General features: G+C 45.9%; 1 protein-coding gene across 16 annotated transcripts in view; it reads left to right on the top strand.

Annotated features, from left to right (window-relative positions):
• The window catches only part of TENM4 (teneurin transmembrane protein 4), a 1,515,223-nt gene that overhangs the window by 927,155 nt on the left and 571,987 nt on the right, over nt 1-16,081 (top strand). For 6 of the 16 annotated variants that reach the window (XM_083499088.1, XM_083499080.1, XM_083499085.1 and 3 more), the window contains one exon: nt 5,049-5,143. The exons of the other annotated variants lie outside the window; for them this stretch is intronic. The gene's annotated coding sequence lies outside the window, so the exon portion shown is untranslated. The remainder of the gene's footprint in view (nt 1-5,048; nt 5,144-16,081) is intronic. 16 annotated transcript variants of the gene reach the window in all.

Raw genomic sequence — 16,081 nt, forward strand, 5'->3', positions numbered from 1 at the left:
GATCTGTATAAGGGTTTTTATGGCAGCACTTGATTATGCAGTGTCCCAAATGATTTATCAAAGGAGCTGATGTAAAAGGCCAGCAAGAAATGCCGGGGAAATTAACTACCTAATTCTTTCTGGGAAGTAAACAAACAGCTGGAGTCCCGGGAAACTCAGGACCCCAGTCTGGGAGCAGGAAGCAACTTCTCGCTTCCTTCTCCCAAGTGACGTTCCTTTGTGTTCAGTAAAAATGTTTAACTCAGCATGGACAGAAGGCAGGTGAAAAGATTACAAGGGGGAGACAAAGTGTATGTCAGCATCCCTTAATTAAGATCTGGGGAAGCTTTTTCTTCAAAGGCCACAGGGCACTCTCTGTGGTGGCCCCTAAATTGTGGAACTTGATCCCCACAGAGGCACATCTCGTACCGTCATTGCACAGCCTAGGCACTCGAAGCATATATTTTTAGGACTTGCCTTCTTTTTGTGACTGTAAATTGTTTTAAACTCTTCTTAATACTATGTTTTGATGTTGTAACCTGCCCTGGAACGTTAGGGTGAAGGGCAGGGAAGTAATAACAAGAATGGTGAAGTTGAGGGTACACCTAAAATTCTAACCTGGTTGACCCAACTTGTAATCCAGGTAATAATGAGAAGCACCCTAAATGTTAGTGTTTCTGTAGTGCAATTTAAAACAAGAAAATGGCTCATCTTCTTCAAAAACTTCATTGTACTCCAGTACATCAAGGGCATTACACTTTCTAAATTTGTGGAAATATTTCTTTATCATGGTTTCCACTACTCCGCCTCTCCCCCCCCCAAAAAAAATACCCTCTGGTGGCTGCTGTCATATGCTCCCAGGTTGTCTTTCAGTATAATGAAATATTAACTTAATACGTTTTTCTTTTCTGCAACTGGGATATATGTAGAAATATCGATTCAGACCAGGCGAGACAGTATGTCGTTCGTATAATATAGTATTTCATGAGGATGACATGAGGGTAAGTGCACAGGAAAGCGAAGTATTTATGGCCATGCATGGAATATAAAGATGGATTTGTACATTTGTTAGTGCAAAACCAATGCCTCCTGCATTGCTTTTCTGAGCGTATTAGTCACTAATCCCTTTCCCAGTGAATCTTCTTGTAGAAAAGAAAGAGAAATGGTTCTCTGGGCCATTGATTTTCCTGTAACCCAACCTTTTGCAGAAGGTTTTAGAATTTGCTATCTTGATACTGCTGCATCTTAAGCTAAGAACATTCCCCCACTAAAAAAAACACCTCTGGCCCAGTTGGGCTGCTGCTGGGTCAGGCCAGTGGCCCATCTGGGCCAGCATCCTGTCCTCACAGTGGACAACTGAGTGCCTACAGAAAGCCCACAAGATGGATCTGAATGCGACCGCGCTCTGCCCCTTGTCATTCCCAACAATGAGTTTGAGAAGATAGGGGGAGCATTGCCATAACGGCCAGTAACCATTGTTAGCCTTTGCCCTCCATGAATTTGCCTAATCCCCTTTGGAAACCATCCAAGTTGGTGTCCATCTGCCGTCCTTTGCGGGAGCTAATTCTGTAATTTACGCGTGTGGCGCTGTGGGTTAAACCACAGAGGCTAGGGCTTGCTGATCAGAAGGTCGGCGGTTCGAATCCCTGCGACGGGGTGAGCTTTTGTTGCTCGGTCCCAGCTCCTGCCAACCTAGCAGTTCAAAAGCACGTCAAAGTGCAAGTAGATAAATAGGTACCGCTCTGGCGGGAAGGTAAACGGCGTTTCCGTGCGCTGCTCTGGTTTGCCAGAAGCGGCTTAGTCATGGCCACATGACCCAGAAGTTGTATGAAGGCTCCCTCGGCCAATAAAGCGAGATGAGCGCTGCAACCCCAGAGTCGTCCGCGACTGGACCTAACGTTCAGGGGTCCCTTTACCTTTATGCACTGGTTGAAGAGGGCCTGTCTTTTACATATCCAACATTTAGCTGCATTGGATGGCCCTGAGTTCTGGTAGTAAAACAGGGGGAGAAAAGATTTACCCCCTTTCTCTATCCCATGATTATGGCATACACCTGTATTGTGTCCCCAAATTACATTCCTAGCTTCAAAACCAGGTTTGAGTCTTAGGAGAACTCACTCCCTGCTCTTCCCTTGGACCCAGAGACCCTGACTCATTCCAAACCAGAGATACCCCTTGCATCCAAACCAAGGAATACTGGTCCAATATCAGTTAACTAACTAAGGGAACAACTTGGGATTTGATTTGAGTTCGCAGAGCTGAAGAAGTGGCACAGTCGAGCAAGTGCAACAATTTCCTCTGTCAAATTGAACAAATCGAAGCCTGATTTCTGTGTAGCACAGCCTAGCAATTAAGTTTGTCACCTTCGTTCCCTCTCTAATAAGTGCCACATTCGTAGGGAGAGTTGGTCCCCTGTGCCAAAGGATGTTACGAAAAATAGGAAGATGCCTTTGATTTCCATTTGTATAGGTTTAAATTGTGTTACATGGGGTAAATCGGCTATAGGACTGCTTCCAGGAACCAGCCAAAATGGGAACCAATAAATGCATGCAGAAGTAGGGATGTTGTGCAAGCAGAACAATCATGCAAGATCGCTGGATTCTTCTGGTGGTGATTTCCTTTCCCGGCGTTGCTTGTGAAGTCGCCCGTATAGTTCTTAGCATTTTGGGGGCGGGTGTTGCTGTTGTTGTTTAGTCATTTAGTTGTGTCCGACTCTTCGTGACCCCATGGGCCAGAGCACGCCAGGCACTCCTGTCTTCCACTGCCTCCCGCAGTTTGGTCAAACTCATGCTGGTAGCTTCAAAAACACTGTCCAACCATCTTGTCCTCTGTCGTCCCCTTCTCCTTGCGCCCTCCATCTTTCCCAACATCAGGATCTTTTCCAGGGAGTCTTCTCTTCTCATGAGGTGGCCAAAGTATTGGAGCCTCAGCTTCAGGATCTGTCCTTCCAGTGAGCACTCAGGGCTGATTTCCTTCAGAATGGAGAGGTTTGATCTTCTTGCAGTCCATGGGACTCTCAAGAGTCTCCTCCAGCCCCATAATTCAAAAGCATCAATTCTTCGGCGATCAGCCTTCTTTATGGTTTTGGGGCGGGTAGATGAGAGCAAAGCTGTGGTCCAAGCAAACCTGTCAGCACTGCCTTGCAGACATGCTGCAGTTTGTTCCTGTTCTTCCAATTAAGGGAAGCAAATGGCGATATTCAAATAGAGGGGAAGGGAAGTACTAGGCAACCTATTCCCTTTGATCAGATGACAGCAGCATTTTGTTTTCTGCTTTTTAAAACAGGGGATTTGCCTGATTAGCTAGCTCTTTAAACCCAGAGCAGAAGCACTTTCAGCGGCGGGTCGGGCATCACAATTTATTTATTTTTTTAAAAAATGGGGAAAAGCAACGTGCAATTTCTCACAGCCGGAGATTTGGCTCAAAGGTTGTTTACACACCCTTCAATCCAAACGGGAAAGACCTTTTTTATTTGATCATCTCTGGTTCGGGAACAGGTGTGATGTTGCAGCCGCCTCCAGCACAAAAGCCACCTTGCAGACCTGAAACAACCAGCAGCGCCTCATTAATATTAAAGCCAGGAGACGATCGTTAGTTAGTTTGTTTTGTATCGCCTATTGGGAGGTGGGTTGAAAATTTGCGGCATTTCTCCCCTGTCTTACAGCAATCTTGAAGCAGCCTTCCTTAGCCAGGGGCTGCTCCCCTGGATGGACCTCGTCTACCAGCAGCCCTGGCTAGCATGCCCAATGGTCTGGGACAATGGGAGTTGGAGCCCAGCAATGCAGAGAGAGCGTGGGCCTGGAGAAGATTATCTCGAGTTGCAACACTCTTTGAAGTGTGTGATGAAGAGCCCTGGTAGATCAAGCTGTTGACCTGTCTTGCCCAGTGTGCTGTTCTCACAGTGGCCAACCAGGTGCCCATGGCAAGTCTACAAGCAGGAATTTCTTGCAACTGGTATTTTAGACACAAGACTGCCCTTGACATGGATGCAGTGAAAACCCTTGGTTAGGGAATATCATAGCAGGAACCAATTCTCAGGATTAGGCTGAGCCAATTCAAGGATAGGGCTGGCCGATATAGCCATATACAGTGGTACTTTGGGTTACAGATGCTTTGGGTTACAAACTCCACTAACCACTTTGGTTGCTCCAGGTTGAGAACTTTGCCCCAGGATACGAATGGAAATCGCACACCAGCAGGAGGCCCCATTAGTGAAAGCATGCCTCAGGTGAAGAACCGTTTCAGGTTAAGAACGGACCTCTGGAACGAATTAAGTTCTTAACCTGAGGTACCACTGTATCATCCAAAACAAGTCTGAAGTTCATATCAGCCAATCAGAAGCTGTGATTTGGCTTTCAATCATTTCGGAAGTCGAACGGACTTCCGGAACAAATTCCGTTCGACTTCTAAGGTACGACTGTATGTTTATTGGGAAATTCTTTGATTTGTATATCAGTAAAAGTGTTACAACTTAAAAATAAAAATTATTTATAACGATACAGCTCTCCATTCAGAACAATAACAACAACAACAATAATAATGGAAACATATATGAAACCATAATAAAACATCAAGCATTAAAAACTTCCCGATACAGGGCTGCCTTCAGGTATTTTCTAAAAGTTGTGTAGTTCTTTATCTCCTTGACTTCTGATGGGAGGGCTTTCCACACGGAGGGCGCCACTACCAAGAAGGCCCTCTGCCTCCATCTTTCATCCTGCTGGGCAAAAGGCGTTATTGCAGTTGAGGGATGCACTCCACCCACACAAAAGTGTTTGAGGAGGAAGCAGTGCAGGGCCATTGAGGGGCGCAACCTGGGGCTAGGGGGTGTGGCCTGGGAAAGGGCGTGATCCAGGAAATGTCCCAAGGGCCAGAGAGAGAGGGTGGCATTTGTCTCCTTTTCCCCTTCCCTGGTCCTTGCTGCAACCAAGCAAGCCTCTGAGGCCCAGACGAACATATAGTCCTCAAGAAGTCTGCAGCCTCACTCCCAGGCGAAGAAGTTCACTTCTCCAAGACCTGGAGTCTGCGACACAGTCCTTACTCACAGCTGCTTGTCTTCTCTGGTTTAGGGCGATGTCACAGGTGCTACATAACCATGCGATGACTCACAGCATTGTCTACGTGATGATTCAGAAAAGCTGCCGTCCTATATCCACTTAAACCTGTAAGTAAGCCTCAGATGAGCTCAGAGGGGACTTAGCTCTGAGTAGGGTTGTGCTGTGAGACAACTGATGGGGACGGCAATGGGAATGTGCAGAAGTGTTCCTGCCTCTCACGATGGCCATTGATAACCTTAAACCCACACCCCTTAATCCTCCACACCAGAAAACCCAGATAAACCCAGGGTGGCAATAACACATTGACTTGACTGCAGACACGCAGCACTGTGAACTGTTGAGCATGTGCTACTACGTATTCCATGTGGCTGGATATTATCGCATATTTCTTTATACCCTGTCTTTTTCTCTGACAGGGACTCAAGGTGAAACAGTTAAAAACATGGGGGTGAGGGGGACAATAACTAAAATAATAATGAAATGCTTGTATTCCAGGCCCTAAGACATCTCAATGCATTCTCTACCCAGCATGCACCGTTGATCCTGAGCATTGTTTGCTGTTTCCTGCGCGCCTTGCCTGCTTCCTATCTCATCCTCGCATTGCTACACTGGAATCCTAGTATCCTCGACTCATAGCGTTGGGATCCTGAGGGTCATCTAGTCCAACCCCCTGCAAGCAGGAGTCTGCAATGCAGGATCCTGAGATAAGAAGTCTCATGCATGGCAAGCATGTTGCGTAACCTTTCTCCTTTGACGATCACTCATAGCCGAGTAAGATTGTCTTCCATGAACACGGTCTTAGCAGTGGGTCAGTAAGTGACTGCGGAGGCCAGTTCTAGATCCACACGCCCTTCCACAGTGGGGACATTGGCTTCCGGGCAGGAGTTGATCACAGTGAGGGTTTGCCAAGCGTGCCTTCCTCTTTGCACGTTTCTCCCTTTTGTCCTGAGTTCGAACGTCTTCAAAGCCCATGACACCTTTGGTAAAGGCTGTTCCCCAATTGGAGCGCTCACAAGCCAGTGTTTCCCAATTGTTGGTGTTTATACTACATTTTTAAAGATTTGCCTTGAGAGAGTCTTTAAACCTCTTTTGTTGACCACCAGCATTACACTTTCCATTATTAAGTTCGGAATAAAGTAGTTGCTTTGGAAGACAATAATCAGGCTTCCAAACAACATCGAAGTTGACGTTGAAGAACCATTTCTTGTCATCTTTGCTTCTTCCGGTACACTGGCATTAGTTCACCTGTCTTCCCAAATGATGTGCAATTTTTTTTAATGGAATCTTTTGAGGAGTTGTAGATGCCGTTTATAAGTGGTACAAGCATACAGTAAGGTTGGTAATACAACAGCTTTGTAAACAGGCATTTTGGTTTCCCTGAGAATGTCCCAATCCACAAACACTCTGCACTTCAGTTGGGAGAAAGCTGCACTCACAGAGCTTAGGCAATACTGGATTTCATCATCAATGTTGGCCCTTGTGGAAAGATAGCTGCCCAGGTAGGAGAAGTGATCAACACTTTCCAATGTTACACCGTTAAGTTGGATTTGTGGCACTGCAGAGGGGGTTTTTGTGCTTGTTGGTGCAGCACTTTGGTTTTTTGGATGTTGAGCAATAGGCCAAGCTTTTCATAAGCTTCTGCAAAGCTATTTAGGATGGTTTGGAGGTCATCCTCTGAGTGTGTACACACTACATTGTCATCAGCATATTGAAGCTCTAAGACAGAAGTTATGGTAACCTTATTCTTTGCTTTCAGCCTTCTCAAGTTAAAGACTTTTCCATCTGTTGGATATATGGTTTCTACCCCGGTGGGGAGTTTCCTTCCATTCAACAATGTATAGGATCAGGGGAATGAAAATAATGAATAGAGTTGGGGCGATAACGCAACCCTGTTTAACACCTGATCCCACTGTGAATGGTTCACTTTAAGAGCCATTGTTATCTGTGATTGTTGCTGTCATATTATCATGGAGGAGCTGAAGGGTGCTCACAAATTTTTCTGGGTAGTTCAATTCTGCCCACTTTGAAGGCTTTGGCAGGTATCCCATCAGGTCTGCTGGCTTTGTTGTTTTTCATTTAGTTAATAGCTGTACACAACTCTCCTGTTGCTAGCTCATTTCTAATTTGTTTTTGTAGAATTTGTGAGAGGACCTCAGCAGCTACGGGGGAGTTGTGGTTAAGGAGATGATGGTAATGTCCCAGTGCAATGCAATAGCTTCTTTATCTTTTAGAAGTGTGGGACCACCTGTTGAGTGTAGGGGGCATATTTCATGAATTATTGGTCCATAGATAGTCTTTGTGGCTTTAAAGAAACTCTGTGCCTTAGTGTTGGCATAGGTTTTTTCTATATTTTTGCCAGATCCAAAAAGCATTCCTTTTCTTGTCAATATTGCGTTCAATCTCACTATCATTCTCATCAAACCAGTCCTGGTGTTTCTTGGTTTGGTATCCAGTAGTTTGTTCACAGGCTGCAATAATGGATGTCTTTAGCTTGGTCCAGTGTTCCTCGACGTTATCAGCAAACTCCGAAAGCAGTTGGTCCTTAAGAGTTGTTTGGAAGCAATCTGACTTAATAGGATCTTGAAGGGCTTGAGTGTTTATTTTGTGCCTTGGTTTCCTTCCTTGAAGCCTGCATTGAGGTATAATTTTGATAGGCATTGTGGGACGTATTAATCATGAAGGTCTGTCAGCATTTTCACATACATGTCTCCTAATAAGCACATTTTTGCATGCAGTTCTAACGTTAACGTTTTTGCACTCATGTTCCCTTGATAGTTTGCATTTCATTTTCACTACAGCATGCATATTAGGTGCCTTTGTTCCTAACAGACGGATTTTTGTACATATTGTCTTAGTTGGAGACCTGCACTGCAAAATCCAGAGAAGGGGGAATTTTGAAGCGTAGCTGTTCTTCGGTTTGCATCTTGCTTCAGGAAGTGTGAATTAGGTAGTTTCTCATTAAAATCCAAACAAATTAGAATTTCTGCCCAGTGGTTCAGTATCTTTTTATTCTGTCAGGCTTTTATTTTGTGGGGTACACATACAATATTTTTTATGGTTTTTAAGTTGCTGGCCCTGTCCCCTTTATTGCCACTGTTTTCATGGAATTAGAATTTTTATGTGTTGTAAACTGCCTTGAGTGGTTTATTTATACCAGAAGGGTGAGATATGCTAAGTCAATAAATAAATGAAAGTCTGAAATGGATTAGGCGACTCTGCTTCAGAGGGAATTGGGTTAGCATTAACCCAATGAAAGTTGGCGACCCCACAGTTGCAATAGTGTCAAGAGAGAGGCTAGTAAATTGTTTTTATGAAAGTAATATCTAACACAAAGTTAAACACCCAACATCGATGCTGATTAGAGATGGGTGAATCTGTCACTTCTGGTTTTTCTCAGTTTCTCCTTCCTATCTTAAGCTCACTTTCCACATCAGTTTGTGATTATATATGTTTTGAAATCATCAAGAAATTTCACCAGTGTTTGGGTGCATATTTATCCCAATACACACAAGTTTAAAATGCAACTTTGATTAATTTATAAACTGCTTTGAGGTGGGTTCCCCCCCCCCCTCCCCTGCAGTCAGGCAGTGTATATATTTTAAGAAGCAAACAAATAGACTTTTTTTTTTTTGCAAAGCATATTTTCCTAATACAATGCATGTCATTTTCACAAATATGTGCTTTTCGATGCGCACTTCAATCTAGTCTTCGCATTGCCACACACACTGCTTGACTTGAGAACTTTACTGCAAGATCCGGAGAAGCACAGATTTCAAATGATGACAGTGTCTCAGTTTGTGTATTGTTTCAGAAAGTGCAAATTAGGCAGGTTGACCGCTAAATGTGAAATGAGTTTAATTCCGCCTCTCCCTGCTGGTCTGTAGTGCTGATCATAGCTAATAAAATGGCCGAGTTGGAAGGGAATCTTTTGCCCAACATGGGGCTTGAACCCACAGCCTTCAAATTTAGAGTCTCATTCTCTACGAACTGATCTGTCAGATGCTGTGATACTCAATAGGGTAGGGTGATACCTTGTTCTCAACATTGTGATATATCACCAGCTAAACATTGTGATATACTGATAAATCAAAAGGAGCTATGTTGGGTGGCTTCACGGTTTTCCCCACATTGTGATTTTTGCATAGCACTCTCTCACACACACACCAGGATTCACGATATATTGCCAGGTCAAAAATTATGAAAACGATATCGCAATATGGACTTCAAACCGGTTTTGAACGATATTATCAATATATTGCCCAGCTGTAATACTCAACCATGTTAGAGGTTAGCTGGAGGTGTTTACATGGGAGAGGAAAGGCTGAGAGGTGTCAGGGGGTGACTCCACAGAGAATTTCTGATTTTTTTAACCATTGTTAATACCACACGGGTAGCACTGTGGTCAAACCACTGAGCCTCCTGGACTTGCTGATAGGAAGGTTGGTGGTTCGAATCCCTGTGATGGGGTGAGCTCCCATTGCTCTGTCCCAGCTCCTGCCAACCTAGCAATTCGAAAGCACACCAGTGCAAGTAGATAAATAGGTACCACTGTGGCAGGAAGGTAAACAGCGTTTCTGTGCACTCTGGCACTTGTCACGGTCCTCTGTGCACCAGAAGCGGTTTGGTCCTGCTGGTCACATGACCTGGAAAGCTGTCTGTAGACAAACAATGGCTCCCTCGGCCTGAAAGCGAGATGAGCGCAGCAACCCCATAGTCGCCTTTGACTGGACGTAGCCGTCCAGGGGTCCTTTACCTTTTACCTTACCATGATATCCTCCCCTCCAAAAGTTAAGGCAGATGTGTATGGAATGAAAAGGCTTTTGCACAAGCTCCAAGACAGCCTCAACGTTTACCATTGCTCCTCGATGTCTTAATGTGCCGTACATAATCCTTGCCCATTTTGATTTCCTCACATCCTGTCCTGGAATGAACTGGAGATGCTACGATGACAAGGACTGTGGGTTCTTGCAGTGTTCCTGCGTTTATCTCCTGACATATGGGAGGGAGCACGGTTTTGACCCCCAAGCCCACACATTGGGAGCACGCAAGTAAACAAGCTAGCTCTGAAGGGTGAGAGCATTAATTGGAACACACGCGTAGCAGCTGGCGAGCAGTCGAAAACCTTCACAAATGGGAGGTCCCTGCCTCACCAACCACCGAAGAGACCATTGCTCATGCGGGGTCAGAAGAGGAAGCTGAAAAAGAGGGGGCAGAACTCTGGCACGTTTTGGCAGGTCGATGAAAACGACTCCCATTGTGGGAGGAAAAAAGGAAGAGAAGAAGAACCTCTGGAGATGAGAGTGGAGGCTGATCATTAGATCCCTGTCTAAGAAGGAATCCTCTTTTGGCAGCAGAGCAGACAGCTGCTAATAAACAGGCTGGTTGTTATCTTTTGTTCAGCACACTGTGTTCTAGTCCATGCGTGGTGGTTAATATCAAGTCTTCATGGCACTGTTTTTTCAACCTTGAGTCGCCATGTGATGTTAAACTACATCTCCCACCATCCTTGGCTGTTGGCTAAGCAAAGCCCGACTATGATCAGTGGAGAGCATGTGCAGGATAGTAACCTGAGTCACGTATGGCACCTGTGTTTTCAGAAACCGTTCCCTTATCATTTATGCCCACCTTGTGAAATAAGGTAAAGGTAAAGGGACCCCTGACCGTTAGGTCCAGTCGTGACTGACTCTGGGGTTGCGGTGCTCATCTCGCTTTATTGGCCGAGGGAGCTGGCGTACAGCTTCTGGGTCATGTAGTCAGCATGACTAAGCCGCTTCTGGCGAACCAGAGCAGCACACGGAAACGCCGTTTACCTTCCCGCCGGAGTGGTACCTATTTATCTACTTGCACTGTGTGCTTTTGAACTGCTTGGTTGGCAGGAGCTGGGACCGAGCAACGGGAGCTCACCCCGTCACAGGGATTCAAACCTCCGACCTTCTGATTGGCAAGCCCTAGGCTCTGTGGTTTAGACCACAGCGCCACCCACGTCCGTTTTACCTTGTGAAATAAGAACAGTACAAATTTCCGGTGACATGTCTCAGCTACAGACTTCATGCTTTGCATGCCCAGTCATTGGCATCTCCAGTTTTAAAGCCCACAGGAAGCAGCACTGGGAAAGGGATGCCTGCCTAGATACCACTGTTACTTGAAACAAAAGATACTGGATGAAGTGGACTTACAGTATTGGCTACTGGAATGAGGCAGCTTCATATACAGTGGTACCTCGGGTTAAGTACTTAATTCGTTCTGGAGGTCCGTTCTTAACCTGAAACTGTTCTTAACCTGAAGCACCACTTTAGCTAGTGGAGCCTCCTGCTGCTGCCGCGCCGCTGGAGCACGATTTCTGTTCTCATCCTGAAGCAAAGTTCTTAATCCAAGGTACTATTTCTGGGTTAGCAGAGTCTGTAACCTCAAGCGTATGTAACCTGAAGCATACGTAACCTGAGGTGCCATTATATTCATGTGTTGTTGTTCCATGATGTGATATTGGGAAGTTGTGTTACTGGTCTTGAAAACAGGGGTATCCTGAGTTGAAATGGTTGTTGTTCAATGGCTTTATAAATGACTTGGTTGAAGGCATTGAGTGGATGCTCATCAAATTTGCAGGGGGCACTAAACTGGGAAAGAATCGTCTCCAGACAAACAAGCAGAAGTTTATTTGTTTGTTATTCTGAAGATTTATATCCAGCTTTTCATTCCAGTGATTCTAATGGCAGCTTGTATGCAACATGTAACAATACATGTTTACAGCTTTTAGTGTCAGTTGTGGCCACATCTGGGGGTCTTGGTAGACCAAAAACTTAACGTGAGTCAACAGTGTGATGCAGCAGCAAAAAAAAAGCTAACACTATTTTAGGCTGCATCAACAGAAGTCTAGTGTCCAGATCAAGGAAAATAAGAGTCCCACTCTATTCTGCCTTGGTCAGACCACACCTGGAATACGGTGTCCAGTTCTGGGCACCACAATTTATGAAGGATGTTGACAAGCTGGAAGGTGTGCAGAGGAGGGCGACCAAGATGATCAAGGGTCTGGAAGCTAAGTCTTACGAGGAGTGCTTGAAGGAGCTGGGTATGTTTAGCCTGGTAGAGAGGAGACTGAGAGGGGAATGATAGCCATCTTCAAATATCTGAAGGGCTGTCATATAGAGAAGGGAACCTGCTTGTTTTCTCCTGCTGTGGAAGCTAGGACTCAAACCAATGGCTCAAGAACAGAGATTCTGGCTAAACATTCAGAAAAACTTTCTGACGGTAAGATCTGTTCGGCAGTGGAACAGACTCCCATGAGAGGTGGTGGACACTCCTTCCTTGAGGGGTTTTATGCAGAGGTTGGATGGCCATCTGTCATAGATGCTGTAGCTGAGATTCCTTCATTGCAGGAGGTTGGCTAGATTACCCTTGGTTTCCTTCCAACTCTAAGATTCTGTAGTCAGGTGTCTTGCATCCAGGTGAGCACCTATTCCAGGCTTCCTCAAACTTAGCTCTCCAGATGTTTTGAGACTACAGTTCCCATCATCCCTGACCACTGGTCCTGCTAGCTAGGGATCATGGGAGTTGTAGGCCAAAAACATCTGGAGGGCCAAGTTTGAGGAAGCCTGACCTATTCAAAATCCAATAAGGTCATCAGTTCATGAAAGCTTCCTCCATGTGTATATTTATTGCTTCCAGGACTGGGGTGCCAGTTCACGTTGCTCTTTGCTAGTAGCGACAAGCTTCCTGGAGTCTCTGTGAAATCCCCTGTAGCCAGTGGCTTGTATCCAAAGTAATACTATGTGAGTGTTCTGTCCGTGGAAGTATTTCTGGCAGTGCAATGGATCCATCTCCTAAATCTGTTTTAGGGGTTTGGGGAGTGCACTGGGAGGAAGCTCCCACTGCACACATGGGAATCTTTGCATGATTGGGACCCAATGTGAATGGGAAGATGTTGTATTGCTAATCCTTCCAGAGTCAAATATACACACACAACCAAAGACCGTTAAATGCACGCAACCCGTAAATTGTTCAGTGTTGTGAGCAAACTGGAAAACAAAACATGAGAGGAGGGTGGAGGGAGAGAGAATTGGCTAGACTTGTTGAAAAGCATTCCTTTCGTTCCCATAATCAAGATAGCTGCAGGGTAGCAAAACTGAAAATAGAGTGTTAGGCGATATTTGCTCTCATTACAAAGATTCATTTTTTAATTAAAATTAATTTAAGTTTTAATTAAAATGAGGGGCGATGTATGCTGGCATTTCCAAGAACACACTAATGTTTTGAATTCACGTGGCTCATTTTGATAACAATGCCTGGGTTTTCGTTTGCTCCTGAGTTCTGTCAGTCAGTGTAATGGGAAACTGTGTGCACTCGATTTTCAGATGGCACTTTTTACTTATTAATTATTATTATTATTTCTTTAATTTCTATACCGCCCTATACCCAGAGGTCTCAGGGCGGTTCACATAAAATATCAAATACATAAAATCAAAACAAAACCAACAACCCAATAAAAAACCCCCAAAGAGCCAGCACTTTTAAAAAAGGATATAGGATATAGATCAAGTCAGGTGAAGACCTGGTTGAAAAGTAACTGTGATGGCCTGGGAATCTGATTCAGAGGCTGAACCAGAGGAATCCCAGCCTGCACAGGAGTCCCCGCCTCCAGGGCCGGCTGAGCCGGGGCAGGGCCTTGAATCTGAAGCGCCTGCACCTGTGCCGGATCCTCAGGAGCAGACACCAGATGAATCCACTCTGGCTCTGGAGGTGATTGTGGACCCATTGCCTACAGGTGCACCTCTCCCAGCCCTGTCAGGGGAAGGTGAGCCTCCCCTTGGGTCCAGTAACCCTCCAGCCTCTCCTGAGCTGCAGAGGCTCAGGGCAGAGAGGTGGAGGGAACTGGTTTCTCCCAGGAGGAGTGCTCACCTTAAGGCCAGGAGAGGCGCGTCACCTGTGGGCCAGGACCGCCCCTGGCCTCAGAGAAGATAAAGGCCAGTCAGCCCGGTCCCAGGTTGCGGGAGCAACGTCGTTGGAAACCTGTTTCTGCCAGCACCCACTCCTGTTCTTCCAGAGTTCCTGACCTTGCCTGGCTCCTCGCTTTGGACCCCGCTTCGCCCTTGGTGGACAGTCTCCAGACTCTCGACCCAGGACCGGACACTGACCACGCCTCACGGTAACCTCCCCCCGGGACCAGCACAGTAACGTTTTTGCCTGGCGCCTAAAGGTTTGTAGTGAAGGCGCCAGGCAAACTTCCCTGGGGAGAGCATTCCACAGACGGGGAGCCAGTTCTCGTGTTGCCACCCTCCTGACCTCTTGAGGAGGAGGCACATGAAGAAGATGATCTCAGGGTCTGGTAGGTTGATATGGAAAGAAGCGGTCCTTGAGGTATTGTGGTCCTGAGCCTTTTCCTTGAGACCATACCTGGAGGAGGCATTCCAAATCAGGTGGTTGGTAGCATCACTTCCATCACTTGAAGAAGGGCCGTAAGTCAGTTGTAGAGTATCTGGTTTGCAGGTCAAAGGTCCCAGATTCAGTTCTGGGCATCTCCAGCTGGGCTGAAGGCGTTCCCATTCTGAACCCCTGGAAAGCCAATACTGGCCAGGGTAGACAAAAGTGACCTTAGATGGACCAATAGTCTCATTCAGTATAAACAGCTCTGTGTGTGGTTTTCCCACAATGTGGGGGGTCCAGCTATTGTAGAAGATCAGCCCCCAACATGTAGAGGATTGTTGGAATGGAGGTGGAGAGCTGTGCAGAGGGAAGGTGGAACCAACAGGCTCATTCCCTCTGTCTCTCTTTCTCTCTCTCTCTCTCACACACACACAAACACACACAATTCTATCAGGTGCAGGAGAATGACCATGTTAGCCCTCTTGTCACCAGCATGCCCACGGTGCCCATGGGGAAACAGCCAAGATACAAGTCGCTGGTACCTCTGGAGGGGTTGGGAGAACTCACACAAAGCCTTTTCCAGGCACTGAATAAGTAACTTTATTGTGTCTCTAAGCTCATTTTATTTGACTTTTCATTTAATTTTGCTTTGCTGTTCACGAGCTGCATCGTATTAAATATTTACTATTCTGGTTATATTGTCAAGATGCACTTGACGGTCTTATGGTAATCACCACTCAGCCTTTCAGCGGAGACTGTCTCTGTGTTTATACAGTTCAGGGGACAGTGATGAACCCCATATCTAGCTATCACCGCCAAGGGATGCATCTGTCTTATTCTGATCTCTCTTGCTTGCCTGTTCTGTTTTGTTTCCACAGTAATCACACACACACACACACACACACACACACACGTATGTATGAAAATGCATATTTAAATTTGTATCTTGAACATATTTGCTCCCTAAAATATGCATTTCTAGACGTTGCATCACAAAACACACATTTTTTCCCCAGTATTTTTTTCAGCTGGTAAGTTTTTCAAGCTGCGATCTGTGTCACAAGCAGGGCTGTGCTGAAATCTGTTCTTCAGTGTTGTTGTTTGTTACAAGCTTCCTTCCTCTGACAAAGAGGAGTGGGCAAAGGCTTGGTGGATTTCATGTGAATGGCAAGGAAGAAAAAGAGGGAAGCATAAAGAGACAGAAAGAGGAGTGAAGGATGATAACCTTGTGCTCAGGAACCAAATGTGGCCCCCGGGCTCCTTTATCAGGCCCTTGGGACTTTCCACAGACTGCACCCTCACTTGCAGGGGGTTGGACAAGATGACCCCCAGATTCCCTTCCAATTCTGATTCCTCAGCCACATCCTTCACCAGCTCTCCTTGGCTGATTATGCCTGGCTAGAATATTATTGTTGTTGTTTAATTGTTTAGTTGTGTCCGACTCTTCGTGACCCCATGGACCAGAGCACGCCAGGCACTCCTGTCTTACATGGCCTCCCACAGTTTGGTCAAACTCATGTTGGTAGCTTTGAGAACACTGTCCAACCATCTCGTCCTCTGTCGTCCCCTTCTCCTTGTGCCCTCCATCTTTCCCAACATCAGGGTCTTTTCCAGGGAGTCGTCTCTTCTCGTGAGGTGGCCAAAGTCTTGGAGCCTCAGCTTCAGGATCTGTGAGCACTCAGGGCTGA

The sequence above is a fragment of the Podarcis liolepis genome (genome assembly GCF_965112155.1).
Source record: "Podarcis liolepis genome assembly, chromosome: 4".
Lineage (NCBI taxonomy): Eukaryota > Metazoa > Chordata > Lepidosauria > Squamata > Lacertidae > Podarcis > Podarcis liolepis.